Source organism: Triticum urartu, chromosome 4 (genome assembly GCF_003073215.2).
Source record: "Triticum urartu cultivar G1812 chromosome 4, Tu2.1, whole genome shotgun sequence".
Taxonomy (NCBI): domain Eukaryota; kingdom Viridiplantae; phylum Streptophyta; class Magnoliopsida; order Poales; family Poaceae; genus Triticum; species Triticum urartu.
This window is the reverse complement of record NC_053025.1, coordinates 604,731,471-604,745,399: the sequence shown is the minus strand read 5'-3', so window position 1 is coordinate 604,745,399 and position 13,929 is coordinate 604,731,471. Positions and strand designations below refer to the sequence as shown.

The 13,929-nt window shown below is 42.3% G+C and overlaps 7 non-coding genes across 7 annotated transcripts; all 7 read right to left on the bottom strand.

Moving 5' to 3' along the window:
* Positions 1–69: 69 nt before the first annotated feature.
* Positions 70–172, bottom strand: LOC125555222. The gene has a single exon (XR_007304658.1). It is a non-coding gene; the product is annotated as a U6 spliceosomal RNA (small nuclear RNA).
* Positions 173–1,227: 1,055 nt separating this feature from the next.
* LOC125555220 lies at positions 1,228–1,330 on the bottom strand. The gene has a single exon (XR_007304655.1). It is a non-coding gene; the product is annotated as a U6 spliceosomal RNA (small nuclear RNA).
* Positions 1,331–2,295: 965 nt separating this feature from the next.
* LOC125555046 lies at positions 2,296–2,398 on the bottom strand. Its single transcript, XR_007304504.1, has one exon. It is a non-coding gene; the product is annotated as a U6 spliceosomal RNA (small nuclear RNA).
* Positions 2,399–3,444: 1,046 nt separating this feature from the next.
* On the bottom strand, positions 3,445–3,547 carry LOC125555226. The gene has a single exon (XR_007304662.1). It is a non-coding gene; the product is annotated as a U6 spliceosomal RNA (small nuclear RNA).
* Positions 3,548–4,593: 1,046 nt separating this feature from the next.
* Positions 4,594–4,696, bottom strand: LOC125555042. The gene has a single exon (XR_007304500.1). It is a non-coding gene; the product is annotated as a U6 spliceosomal RNA (small nuclear RNA).
* A 1,055-nt stretch (positions 4,697–5,751) lies between these two features.
* On the bottom strand, positions 5,752–5,854 carry LOC125555036. Its single transcript, XR_007304493.1, has one exon. It is a non-coding gene; the product is annotated as a U6 spliceosomal RNA (small nuclear RNA).
* An 889-nt stretch (positions 5,855–6,743) lies between these two features.
* On the bottom strand, positions 6,744–6,846 carry LOC125555225. Its single transcript, XR_007304661.1, has one exon. It is a non-coding gene; the product is annotated as a U6 spliceosomal RNA (small nuclear RNA).
* Between the last annotated feature and the right edge of the window lie 7,083 nt (positions 6,847–13,929).

Here is a 13,929-nt window from a genome sequence, read left to right as displayed (position 1 = left end):
TTCGGTACGAATAGTTGCACACGCAAGTGCAAAAAAAGAAGGCTCCAGTGACTTGCGCGGAAAATCTCAAAAAAATTGGACCATTTCTCGATTTGTGTGTGTCATCCTTGCGCAGGGGCCATGCTAATCTTCTCTGTATCGTTCCAATTTTATTGGATGCCCCCGAAGGGACGATGCTAGCTGCCGCGCTTTGCCTTATAAACCAATCCGACTCTCCCCGGCTGAACGATGTGGGACTAAATAAATGAGCGTTTGTGTTGCCCACTGCAGTGTCTAGCCATACCTAGATTCCATCGGGCGTGTGGCAGGCCGCCAGTTGCAAGCCTGATCTCTCTTGATGTGGCCCAAATTAATGGAAGAGCATAACGGGCCCTCGTGTTTTTTCATGAGGGAATAACGGGCGATGCTTGGACACTAAAAAGAAAACTATAGTTTTTGCCCCACGTGGGGGGAGGGCACATGCACGTTTAGGAAAGGATGGATAAACAAATCCTTTTGCTTGTTCACAATTTATGAAAGGTGGATTATGCGAAACGACAAACCTTTTTGAAAGGCAAACTTGTGCAGGAAGGAGATTAGACGATCAAGTTGTTGCCACAAGTACACATTGCAAAGAACATAGTGCCAAAAGGTTCATGCTAAGCTAGCTTACCGTGTATTTGGTGTGACTAGATATATAAAATGGTATGCAACATATATACTTTTCTACACGAAGATTGAGAGTTCACCAGTTGTGACCTACGCAATTCATCGACCACTAGTTATTGTACACTAAAGATAGAAAGGTTTGAAGAAGAGATTCTTTCAAGTGTACCAGAATCCAGCACTAGTGTCCAAGAGAGTTTTCTCACAAGTCTTAGATGAGTTTGTTAGGTGGTAAGATAATCAAATTAGACTAATTAAACATGTTTTTTGCGTTATGACCGAATCACAGTTAAGGGTAAGAAACAAAGACAATAAAAAATTGAAGGAATACACTAGATGTAGGAGGACTGAAACTGAAGGCTACTCCAGAAACATGTGATAATAGATTAAAAAGCTCAAAAGTTACTACTGAAAGGTTATATCTGCTATAACAAAGAAGAGAAAGCATGTGGATCTAAATTTAAAAAGGCAATATTGAGGACCCTTCTGATATAGAAAGGAAACTAAAGGGCCTTTCTGTACGAAAAGCTGCACACGCAAGTGCAAGAATGAAGGCTCCAGGGACTTGCGCGGAAATCTCAAAAAAATTTGGACCATTTCTCGATTTGTGCGTGTCATCCTTGTGCAGGGGCCATGCTAATCTTCTCTGTATCATTCCAATTTTATCGAATGTCCCTGAAGGGACGATGCTAGTTGCGGCGCTCTTCCTTATAAACCAGTCCGACACTCCCTCGCTGGACGATGTGGGACTAAACAAACGAGCGTTTGTTTTGCCCATGGCATTGTCCTGCCAAATCAAGACCCCATCGGGCGCGCGGCGAGCCGCCAGTTGCAAACCGGATCTCTCTTGATGTGGCCCAAAGTAATGGCAGAGCATAACGAGCCCTCGTGTTTTTTGTTAAGGAATAACGAATGATGCTTCGACACAAAAAATACTATAGTTGTTGCCGCACGTGGAGGGAGGGCACATGCACGTTTAGGAAAGGAGGGATCAACAAATCCTTTTGGTTGTTCACAATATATGAATGCTGGATTATGCAAATCAAAATTTTTTAAAAAGCAAACTTGTGCGTGAAGGAGCTTAGACGATCAAGTTATTACCACAAGTACATATTCAAAGACCATAGTGCCAAAAGGTTCATGCTAAGCTAGCTTACCATGTCTTTGGTGTGACTAGATATATATAAAATGGTATGCAACATATATACTTTTCTACATGAGAGTTTTCAATTTATACCAGAATCCAGCACTGGTGTCCGAGAGAGTTTTCTCACAAGTCTTAGATGAGTTTCTTAGGTGGTAAGATAATCAAATTAGACTAATGAAACATGTTTTTTTGCATTATGACCGGATCACAGTTAATGGTAAGGAACAAAGGCAATAAAAAATTGAAGGAATACACTACATGTAGGAGGACTGAAACTAAAGACTAATCCAGAAACATGTGATAATAGATTAAAAAGTTAAAAAGTTACTACAGAAAGGTTATATCTGCTATAACAAAGAAGAGAAAGCGTGTGGATCTAAATTTAAAAAAGGCAATATTGAGGACCCTTCTGATAGAGAAAGGAAACAAAGGACCTTTCTGTACGAATAGCTGTACACGCAAGTGCAAGAAAGAAGGCTCTAGGGAGTTGCAGGGAAATCTAAAAAAAATTGGACCATTTCTCGATTTGTGCAAGGTATCCTTGCGCAGGGGCCATGCTAATCTTCTCTGTATCGTTCCAATTTTGTTGGATGTCCCCGAAGGGATGATGCTAGCTGCGGCGATCTGCCTTATAAACCAGTCCGACTCTCCCCGGCTGGCCGATGTGGGACTAAGCAAACTAGCGGTTTTTTTGCCCATGGCGTTGTCCTGCCAAATCAAGACGCCGTCGGGCGCGCGTCGGGCCGCCAGTTGCAAGCCGGTTCTCTCTTGATGTGGCCTAAATTAATGAAAGAGCATAACATACCCTGGTGTTTTTTGTTAGGGAATAACGAACGATGCTTGCACAAAAAAATACTATAGTTGTTGCCGCACGTGGGGGGACGACACATGCACATTTAGGAAAGGAGGGATCAACAAATCCTTTTGGTTGTTCACAATTTATGAATGATGGATTATGCAAATCAAAACTTTTTAAAAAGCAAACTTGTGCATGAAGGAGCTTAGACGATCAAGCTATTGCCACAAGTACATATTGCAAATACTATAGTGCCAAAAGGTTCATGCTAAGCTAGCTTACCGTGTCTTTGGTGTGACTAAATATATAAAATGGTATGCAACATATATAATTTTCTACATAAAGATTGAGATTTCACCGGTTGACCTATGTAATTCATCGACCACTGGTTATTGTACACTAAAGACCGAAAGGTTTGAAGACGAGATTCTTTCAAGTGTACCACAATCCAGTCTAGTGTCCGAGAGAGTTTTCTCACAAGTCTTAGATGAGTTTGTTAGGTGGTAACATAAACAAATTAGACTAATGAAACATGTTTTTTTGCGTTATGACCGAATCACAGTTGATGGTAAGGAACCAAGACAATAAAAAATTGAAGGTATACACTACATGTGGGAGGACTGAAACGGAAGACTAATGCATAAACGTGTGATAATAGATAAAAAGCTAAAAGTTACTCCAGAAAGGTTATATCTGCAATAACAAAGAAGAGAAAGCGTGTGGATCTAAATTTAAAAAGGCAGTATTGAGGACCTCTCTGATAGAGAAAGGAAACTAAAGGGCCTTTCGGTATGAATAGCTGCACACGCAAGTGCAAAAACAGAAGGCTCCAGTGACTTGCGCGGAAAATCTCAAAAAAAAACTAGACCATTTCTCGATTTGTGCGTGTCATCCTTGCGCAGGGGCCATGCTAATCTTCTCTGTATCGTTCCAATTTTATCGGATGCCCCCGAAGGGACGATGCTAGCTGTCGTGCTTTGCCTTATAAATCAGTCTGACCCTCCCTGGCTGGCTGATGTGGGGCTAAACAGATGAGCGTTTGTTTTGCCCATGGCGTTGTCCTGCCAAATCTAGACGTCATCGGGCGCGTGGCGGGCCGCCAGTTGCAAGACGAATATCTCTTGATTTGGCCCAAATTAATGGGGGAGCATAACGGGCCCTCATGTTTTTTGTTAGGGAATAACGAACGATGCTTGGACAAAAAAATACTATAGTTGTGGCCGCACGTGGGCGGAGGGCACATGCACGTTTAGGAAAGGAGGGATCAACAAATCCTTTTGGTTGTTCACAATATATGAATGCTGGGTTATGCAAATCAAAACTATTTAAAAAGCAAACTTGTGCGTGAAGGAGCTTAGACGATCAAGTTATTGCCACAAGTACATATTGCAAAGACCATAGTGCCAAAAGGTTCATGCTAAGCTAGCTTACCATGTCTTTGGTGTGAGTAGATATATAAAATGGTATGCAACATATATAATTTTCTACATGAAGCTTGATATTTCACCAGTTGTAAACTATGTAATTCATCGACCACTGGTTATTGTACACTAAACACAGAAAGGTTTGAAGAAGAGATTCTTTCGGGTGTACCAGAATCCAGCCTAGTGTCCAAGAGAGTTTTCTCACAAGTCTTAGATGAGTTTGTTAGGTGGTAACAGAAACAAATTAGACTAATGAAACATGTTTTTTTGTGTTATGACCGAATCACATTTGATGGTAAGGAACAAAGACAATAAAAAATTGAAGGAATACACTACACGTGGGAGGACTGAAATGGAAGACTAATCCATAAACGTGTGATAATAGATTAAAAATCTAAAAGTTACTACAGAAAGGTTATATCTGCAATAACAAAGAAGAGAAAGCGTGTGGATCGAAATTCAAAAATGCAGTATTGAGGAACTCTCTGATAGAGAAAGGAAACTAAAGGGCCTTTGGGTACGTATAGCTGCACATGCAAGTGCAAGAAAGAAGGCTCCAGTGACTTGCTCGGTAAATGTCAAAAAAATTGGACCATTTCTCGATTTGTGCATGTCATCCTTGCGAAGGGGCCATGCTAATCTTCTCTGTATCGTTCCAATTTTATCGGATGCCCCCGAAGGGATGATGCTAGCTTCCGCTCTCTGCCTTATAAACCAGTCCGACTCTCCCTAGCTGGCTGATGTGGGACTAAACAAACGAGCGTTTGTGTTGCCCACGGCGGTGTCCAGCCATACCTAGATTCCATCGGGCGCGTGGCAGGCCGCCAGTTGCAAGCCTGATCTCTCTTCATGTGGCCCAAATTAATGGCAGAGCATAACGGGCCCTCATGTTTTTTGGTGAGGGAATAACGAGCCATGCTTGGACACTAAAAGGAAAACTATAGTTGTTGATGCACGTGGGGGGAGGGCACATGCACATTTATGAAAGGATGGACAAACAAATCCTTTTGGTTGCTCACAATTTATGAAAGGTGGATTACGCAAAATGACAAACCTTTTTTAAAGGCAAACTTGTGCGAGAAGGAGATTAGACGATCAAGTTGTTGCCACAAGTACACATTGCAAAGAACATAGTGCCAAAAGGTTCATGCTTAGATAGCTTACCGTGTATTTGGTGTGACTAGATATATAAAATGGTATGCAACATATATACTTTTCTACACGAAGATTTAGAGTTCACCAGTTGTGACCTACGTAATTCATCGACCACTAGTTATTGTACACTAAGGATAGAAAGGTTTGAAGAAGAGATTCTTTCGAGTGTACCAGAATCCAGCACTAGTGTCCGAGAGAGTTTTCTCACAAGTCTTAGATGAGTTTGTTAGGTGGTAACAAAAACAAATTAGACTAATGAAACATGTTTTTTTGCGTTATGACCGAATCACATTTGATGGTAAGGAACAAAGACAATAAAAAGTTGAAGGAATGCACTACACGTGGGAGGACTGAAATGGAAGACTAATCCATAAACGTGTGATAATAGATTAAAAATCTAAAAGTTACTACAGAAAGGTTATATCTGCTATAAAAAAGAAGAGAAAGCGTGTGGATCTAAATTTAAACAGGCAATATTGAGGACCCTTCAGATGGAGAAAGGAAACTAAAGGGCATTTCTGTACGAATAGTTGCACACGCAAGTGCAAGAAAGAAGGCTCCAGGGACTTGCGCAGAAATCTTAAAAAAAATTGGACCATTTCTCGATTTGTGCGTGTCATCCTTGCGCAGGGGCCATGCTAATCTTCTCTGTATCATTCCAATTTTATCGGATGTCCGCGAAGGGACGATGCTAGCTGCGGCACTCTACCTTATAAACCAGTCCGACTCTCCCCGGCTGGATGATGTGGGACTAAACAAACAAGAGTTTGTTTTTCCCTTGGTGTTGTCCTGTCAAATCAAGACGCCATTGGGTGCGCGGCGGGCCGCCAATTGCAAACTGGATCTCTCTTGATGTGGCCCAAATTAATGGAAGAGCATAACGGGCCCTCATGTTTTTTGTTAGGGGATAACGATCGATGCTTGGACACAAAAAATATTATAGTTGTTGCCGCACGTGGGGGGAGGGCACATGCACGTTTAGGAAAGGAGGGATCAACAAATCCTTTTGGTTTGTTCACAATTTATGAATGGTGGATTATGCAAATCAAAACTGTTTAAAAAGCAAACTTGTGCGTGAAGGAGCTTAGACGATCAAGTTATTGCCACCAGTTGTGACCTACGTAATTCATCGACCACAAGTTATTGTACGCTAAGGATAGAAAGGTTTGAAGAAGAGATTCTTTCGAGTTTGCCAGAAACCATCACTAGTGTCCGAGGGAGTTTTCTCACAAGTCTTAGATGAGTTTGTTTGGCGGTAAGATAATCAAATTAGACTAATGAAACATGTTTTTTTTGCGTTTTGACCGAATCATAGTTAAGGGTAAGGAACAAAGACAATAAAAAATTGATGGAATACACTACATGTAGGAGGACTGAAACTGAAGAGTAATCCAGAAACATGTGATAATAGATTAAAAAGCTAAAAAGTTACTACAGAAAGGTTATATCTTCTATAACAAAGAAGAGAAAGCGTGTGGATCTAAATTTGAAAGGCAATATTGAGGGCCTTTCTGTATGAATAGCTACACACGCAAGTGCAAGAAAGTAGGCTCTAGGGACTTGCGTGGAAAATCTCAAAAAATTGGACCATTTCTCGATTTGTGTGTGTCATCCTTGCGCAAGGGCCATGCTAATCTTCTCTGTATCTTTCCAATTTTATCAGATGTCCCCGAAGGGACGATGCTAGCTGCCGTGCTCTGCCTTATAAACCAGTCTGACTCTCCCCGGCTGGCCGATGTCACTACAAAAAATATACACTTCCACGATGATACGTGTTTGTCACAGTAGTTCGCTTTTTTGTCATGCATGTACATCCATGACAAATTTTTGACAGAATCAAGATAGTCATACCTGTGCTGTCGTAGAAGTGTTCCATGAAATTACCAAAATTATCATCACAGAAGTGTCCACTTCCATGACGATAAATCGCGCGTCACAGAAGTGCTTTCGTCAAGGGTGACCGACACGTGGCATCCACCGTAACGGAACGCCGTTAAGCTATCGGGTCGGGTTTTGGATCTGATAACCCATTAACAGCCCCGACCAATGGGGATTTTCCACGTGTAAAATCATCATTGGCTAGAGGAAACACGTGTCGGCTCATCGTCGGGACAGATGTCATCCACTCACTGGATAGAAGGCGCCTATGATACGTCGACACGTGGCACGGCCCAACTAGTTTAAATGGGACGACCCAACTAAAGGCCCACAAGATTTTGCGGACCATAATGGGCCGGCCCAGCTAAAGGCCCACGAGATTTTGCGGCCATAATGGGCTGGCTCAGCTAAAGGCCCACAAGATTTTGCGGGCCATAATGGGCCGGCCCAGGTAAAGGCCCACAAGATTTTTGTGTGCCATAATGGGCCAGCCCAGGTAAAGGACCACAAGATTCTTGCGGGTCATAATGGGCCAGCCCAGCTAAAGGCCCACGAGATTTCACCGACTTTAATGGGCCGGTCCAGCTGTAGGCCCACATGATTTTGAGGACCCTAGTAGGCCGGCCCATTAACTGGCTGCCATGTTTTGGGCCAAATGCCGGCCCATATTTGATCCGGTCCATTAATGGCCTGCCACGCTCCGGCCCTAATAGTGGCCCATATGAGATCCGGCCCGTTAAAAGCCTACCACGTTCTGGGCCAAATTATGGCCCAGGTCAGGTCCGGCCCTTTAAGAGGCTTTGGGCTCAATTATGGCCCATATCAGATTCAGCCCGTCAACTAGACACTATGCTTTTGGGCCCAATTGCTAAAGGCCCACTTAGTAATTCGGCCTGATATTAGTTTTGGCCTGTTAAGGGCCCATTTAATATTCGGCCCTATATTAATTTCGGCCTGTTAAAAGCCCATCATATAGTTGGGCCTAAATATGGTCCGGTTTGCATCCGGCCTGCTCGCAGGCGATATGTGATTGGGCCAAACAAGGACCCAGACAATTTTGGCCTGTTAAAAGCCCGTGATTTGATTCGCACAATCATGGGCCGGGGTTCATTTCGGGCTACTGCGTAACTAGTAGGAATTAAGAACAAACCTACTCTATACAATAAAGAAATTACGGCATAGTAACTAAGAATAAACCTACACTACACAATAAAGGATTTAAGGTATATTACATCCACTGGGCATCAAAGTTCGCCACCAGTGATCATAGAGCGCAACGAAGAAGCAGATTACAAAAACTGGGCACCATTGCAGCGTTACAAAATAATATTGAACCAAGACCACTTCCAAGACAGTTCAAGAAAGGTTAGCCTTGCGGGGGAACTGCTGCGCAAGCTGCTGTGCAAGGCTGTGAAACCGGCCTAGCATGTCGGTCATAGCTTCCAGGTGTAGCTGTTTAGCGATGAGGTTCTCATTGGTGTTCTCCGCAATCTTTCTTAGAGATAGGACTTCAAGTCAAAGTTGAGTTGTAGAATGCCTTTCTGCTATAACTTGGGACTGAAGAAGTCGAACTGATTCAGACAACGAATTCTGTGAGCTTGTCTGACTGTTAGTCTCAAGTAACTTGAACACTTCATCAAGACAAGACTTTGGGGTGTCTTGCTATCTTCATGATGTTTTGCCTTCTTTGCCGCAATATATGTTGGGTTTGTCTCACAGCCTTCAGCAGACTTGTGCATGCCATCAGGCATATCACCCTGAAACAAAGCAGAGAGATTACAGGTTTTGCACGTGTATAAACAAAGATGATAACTGTTTTGTCAATTCTATCCAATTTCAAATTAGAAATAAAGAGTATGTTCAAAATATCAATAGCATAATTTGGCATTGTTCATAATGCGGGGAGCTTCACCACACTACTGTATTACCATGTCAACATAACAAGCATAGATGAAGAGCAAAGAAAATCATTGTATCTATTTTGGATAATGTGCATGGCATGTTGTTCATATCATCAGCCACATCAGTAAGATAAAACAGGAGATGACAAGGTGCAAATGTGGGCTGCTACACCACACACTGGATTATAGAGCCACAAAAACAATCATACATATAGGGAGTATTAAGTAATGTGCATGGTATGAATAAGGAATTTGGTTTTACAAGTAAAACTTAGAACTTACGGTTCTTACGAACATGCATTTTGGTAGAAACAGCAAACTAAACAGCAATAAACGATAGGGAGTATGAGCAAATTAAACAGCGGTTGAGGATAAAGGCTTTAGAAGGACTGACTTACATTAACAGTTAACACCGGCTTTATAATGCCCTTCTCCGTGGCAAGGGAAGCATAACTCAAGAATTTCAGCACAGAATCTTCTTCATAAGCATTGCCTGTACTCTACATTTTGTAGAGAGTAATTATAGATATGATAATACTGGAAAGGACAGAGGATAATGAAGATAAGATGCAGATTGATGCTACATAATCAACTACCAATCCCTGGAAGTACAAGCGTTACAGGACAAAATGTACTGACAAGAGCAATGGGCTACACTTCTGCACTGGCATTGTCTGTGTATTCTACTTGTTGGTAAGATTAAATATAGATCTGATCTTTTTAGTAAATGGTGGGCAAGGGAGATAAGATGCAGAATGCTACAAAATGAACCAATCCCTCTTCCCATAATACAAGAGTGTTTTGAACATTGGTGTACTATACAAAACATTGAGGTACTCACAAGAGCAATGCAGTGTGCAGTATAGTTGCGAGATTATGTGGTCCCTTGAGGATGAATGTTCTTCTGCTAACAGTTTTCGTACAAGTGAGACATTAAGGCCAATGCACAAATGTAGTTCAAATTGTGATGTGCTATCATAGACAGTACCTTACGCTGCAGCCGAGACCAATGTGTAACAAGATTATTCCAGTCACCGTCGGATAAATGTAGCACCGGAGACTTTACAGAAATTTCGTTCAGAGGCTTGCCATTGAAGTGCGCTTGCCTCAGGTAGGAACGATACTTCATCAACAAGTGGTTGAAAAGCGCAACCAACCCTTGCTCATCATCACAATCCAGTTTGCGCCTCGCCTATTTAAAAGAATGAAATCTTGTGTCTTCTGTCAGCAGAAACATATGCAGTAATGACCATGAATAACATTACTACATTACTTACGTGTAAGTTGCGGAGGAAGACTGGAAATTGTTCTGTGTCTGTGGTATAATCTTTCCATGAAGGAAAGATGCGCACAAAGCTCTTGACAACAACATAAGCTTCATCTTCTAAACCGGGAAGAAATGGAACAGGGGTCCTATTTGCTGCAATTGGGGCTCTCTCTGGTTCGAAATGGGATTTGGCAACTGGATTTGGTGTACTCTTTGCTGGAATGGGGGTTTTGCATCGTACAGCTGGTGCTATGTCAACTGGCATAATCATACTGTTTGCTGCAGTTGGGGTCTGCTGAGTTGAGGCATCAGAAATGACCAGTGTAGTAGGGCTAGAGTCTGCTAGAGTTGGGGTATTTTGTGGGTCAGGTGATATTGCAACTACACCTAATGGGCTATTTGATTTATTAGAGGCCACTACATTTTCCAAATACTTTGCTTATGCTCCTCCACGATCAGCAATCGCCCTCTTCCTTTTGAACGTCTGATACACAAGAACAACATTTGAATGGATAAATATGGTATGATGACAGATGGAATATGTACTGAAAATGGATAGGCAGGGCGTATTCACAGACACGATGTGTAAACTAAGCTAATGGCAGTTCAACAAAGGAGAAGCAAGGCAAAGCATCAGTTGCAAGATATGTGCGAGAAATGTAACCTTGGAAAGTTAGAGCAAGTACCTTGATGGGTGAATAAGATAGGGCATCTTCCTCTGACTCCTCCACTAGGGAGCTACATTGACTTAGGTCTCCCTCTAGCTCAGAATCACTGTTAGGATCATATTCTGAGCATGAATCTGTAGGTGGAGAGTGTTTGCATTGCATTGCATCCAGACTTGATTTCAGTCCCTTAATGCCAAGTTTGACAGCCATGGCATTGTTCTGCTTTATTATTTTCATGCGCGCAAGCTCATAATCATTATGATGCTGTTCAGAATCTAAGATTCATGAAAACATAAAAAGTAGTCAGATTATCTATGAAATGCATTGCGATTTCAACTCGGAGAGTGTCTCCCTATAAACCCCTGCATATGCAAAGTTCACCTCCCCAACCGTGTTAACCAGACCACACATAGAGATACACACCCGAGCGGCGAACATGCATTTTCGAAACTAATTTAGGATCATTTAGCTGACAAATTAAACAACTCTGTTTTAATAATATCAGATTCATATTTGAACAACTAAGCTTGTTTAGCTTGATGGGTGGAGCAGTGTTATTATGACACGAAGCATGTATTCTGATCGTATAGTGATCATAAAAGGGGGAAACTCTAAGCATATATTTTTAGCAAAAGAGGGTTTCCCCTCTGATTTCTATTAAAGAAACCACCACAGAACCAACATGATCAATTAAACCCTAAGCATGATCAATTAAACTGTATTATGGCTGTGCCATGGCAGATTTGAAGCTGCAAACCGGAGAATTGATATTTAGCATCCATTGTTTGCTTCGAACTAAGAACTAAATTCTAAGAGCTGAAAAGAAAGTAGAGTAACCAAGTTAAGATCTATTTTCTGGTTGAGATCAAAAAGTTGAGGAGATATGAAGTACCACCTCTCTTGCGGTGCCGTGTAGGCATCGGGGTGCGATGGCTGTCGGTGGCGTTGAAGCAGATCTGCGACGATAGATGGGTGCATCGGGGGATAAGTCCCGTAGCGGTGGAAGAGAAGGTCGTGTGAGCGGCCCCGGCAAAGAGGACGACGGCGCCGATGAAGCGAGAGGACGCGATGCAAGGCTATTGGTCCGTCGTCGTGGATGAGAAACGTCCATCTCTAGCAGTGGACGACGCGGGCTTGGTAGGCGCTCCGGCATGGTGGAGGACGGTGACGATGGATGTGGTGGAGGACGGCGGCGATGGATGGGGTGGCGGACGGAGGCTGGTGTGGGAATGGGGTGTTCTAGCGGGGACGGTGTATGAATGGGAAAATGGAGGGAGAGGTACGGGGACCCATGTTTTTGGGACGTGCCTGTCTGAAATATGGGAAAGTTAAGAACTTATCCCCCGTTTCAAATTTGGACGTCTCGTCGGTTGGGGATAGGACGGTAATCTCGCATCTCCCAAATATTTGCCGGTAACTATTTCGGGCGAGGAGAGGGTGTTTTGCCACCCACGGTTGGCGCCCACGGTGTATGAACAGGGCTGACAGGTAGGGTGGTTGTGTCACGTCTGATGGAAGTTACACATCTGCCCCTATTTAAAATATTAGCCTACATCTATTTCGGACGAGGAGAGGGTGTTTTGCCTCCCACCGTGTATGAATGGGGAATGGAGGGAGAAACAGAGGTCTTTCGGACGAGCTTGAATCAAATGAGTTTTGCCGCCCATGTTTGACGCCCACCGTGTCGGAATGGGCTCAGAGGCAGTCGTGTCATGTCTAATTGAAGTTACTAACCTACCCCTATTTAGACAGTGGAAATTGGGCCGATGGATTGTCCGTGTAATGGGTAGACAGTAATTTCCATCTCCCAAACACTTGGCTTCGGGCAGCCGATGTGGGAGTGGGCATTTTGTTGTTTCTTTCGAATTTTGGGACAATAAGCATCCACATTTACCCTGGCAACTAAATTTGAATCCATTTTGTATTCCTATATGAATCTTTATAAATCATTCTATGTGTTTTTATATATCTTCAAAAGGACAACAAAGATGTATTCCACTGTCATATATGAATATGGTTTACAAATGCCGATACTCAAATTCAGAAACTAGAATCCAGTTTAAGGAGAATTCGAATATTTGGAACACTTCATGTCCAACTCAAATGTCACACGCAGCATAATGTGTACTCCCATTTAGATATGTACACAAGCGATGTATCAAGATTCAAATACCGAGTCAATCAACCAAGAATGTACGGAACTAACAGACATATAAACACTTATAGAGTATATGGATCAATAATATCAACTAACATACATAAGCCAGGCCGCTGTACTTTTTTTTGGCTACAACAGCATCCTTTTTTTAGCCAGCAACTTGGCCCTTTCCGATGCGTGCCACTTATGGTCCATCTATACTACTATTGCTGAATGCACATTCAGCCCGATTGGCATATTTGTAGGTCTGGCACAGCAACCCAAATGAAATGTCTGCGAGTCTTATCAATTAATACAGACTTGTGCTCAAATAAAATTACAAACAAAAAAACAAAAAAAAACAATTATTACATGATCTCTAAAACAAATGGTTTGATTGATTACATGAACGGACAACACAAAGGTTATTCAACTATGGAAAGAACATTTCACCTATGATTTACCAAGTAGGAATTTAATTTTCTTTTTTCCTTCAGCACCTTAACAATCTGGTCAGTCTCAGCTTGCTTCGTTTCGAAATCCACCAAATATTTAATGGTTGTCTTGAGTACTGCTTGTGATTGTGTTGTTTGCTTCCTCAACATGTCAACTTCATCTCTAAGTGCAGAAGCAGAATCTCTTTCTACCACTAGTTTAGCCTCTAGAGCATTAGCAGTTGGCAATTCATAATGCACGATTGGGCCGGTGCCACTATTGTGGGATGATGCAACGTCCATGGGGACCTCGCTCTTTGATCTTGGGCTAACCTGTTTTTCCATTAAAGTTTCGATTGGATTCAGAAAAGTTGAAGTTAGCAAAACATCTCAACTGGGAGTTATAACAGCAAACCAGTTAAACAAACAAGGAATTAAAGAGTTTCAATTGGATGCTGAAAAGTAGTTATTAACATC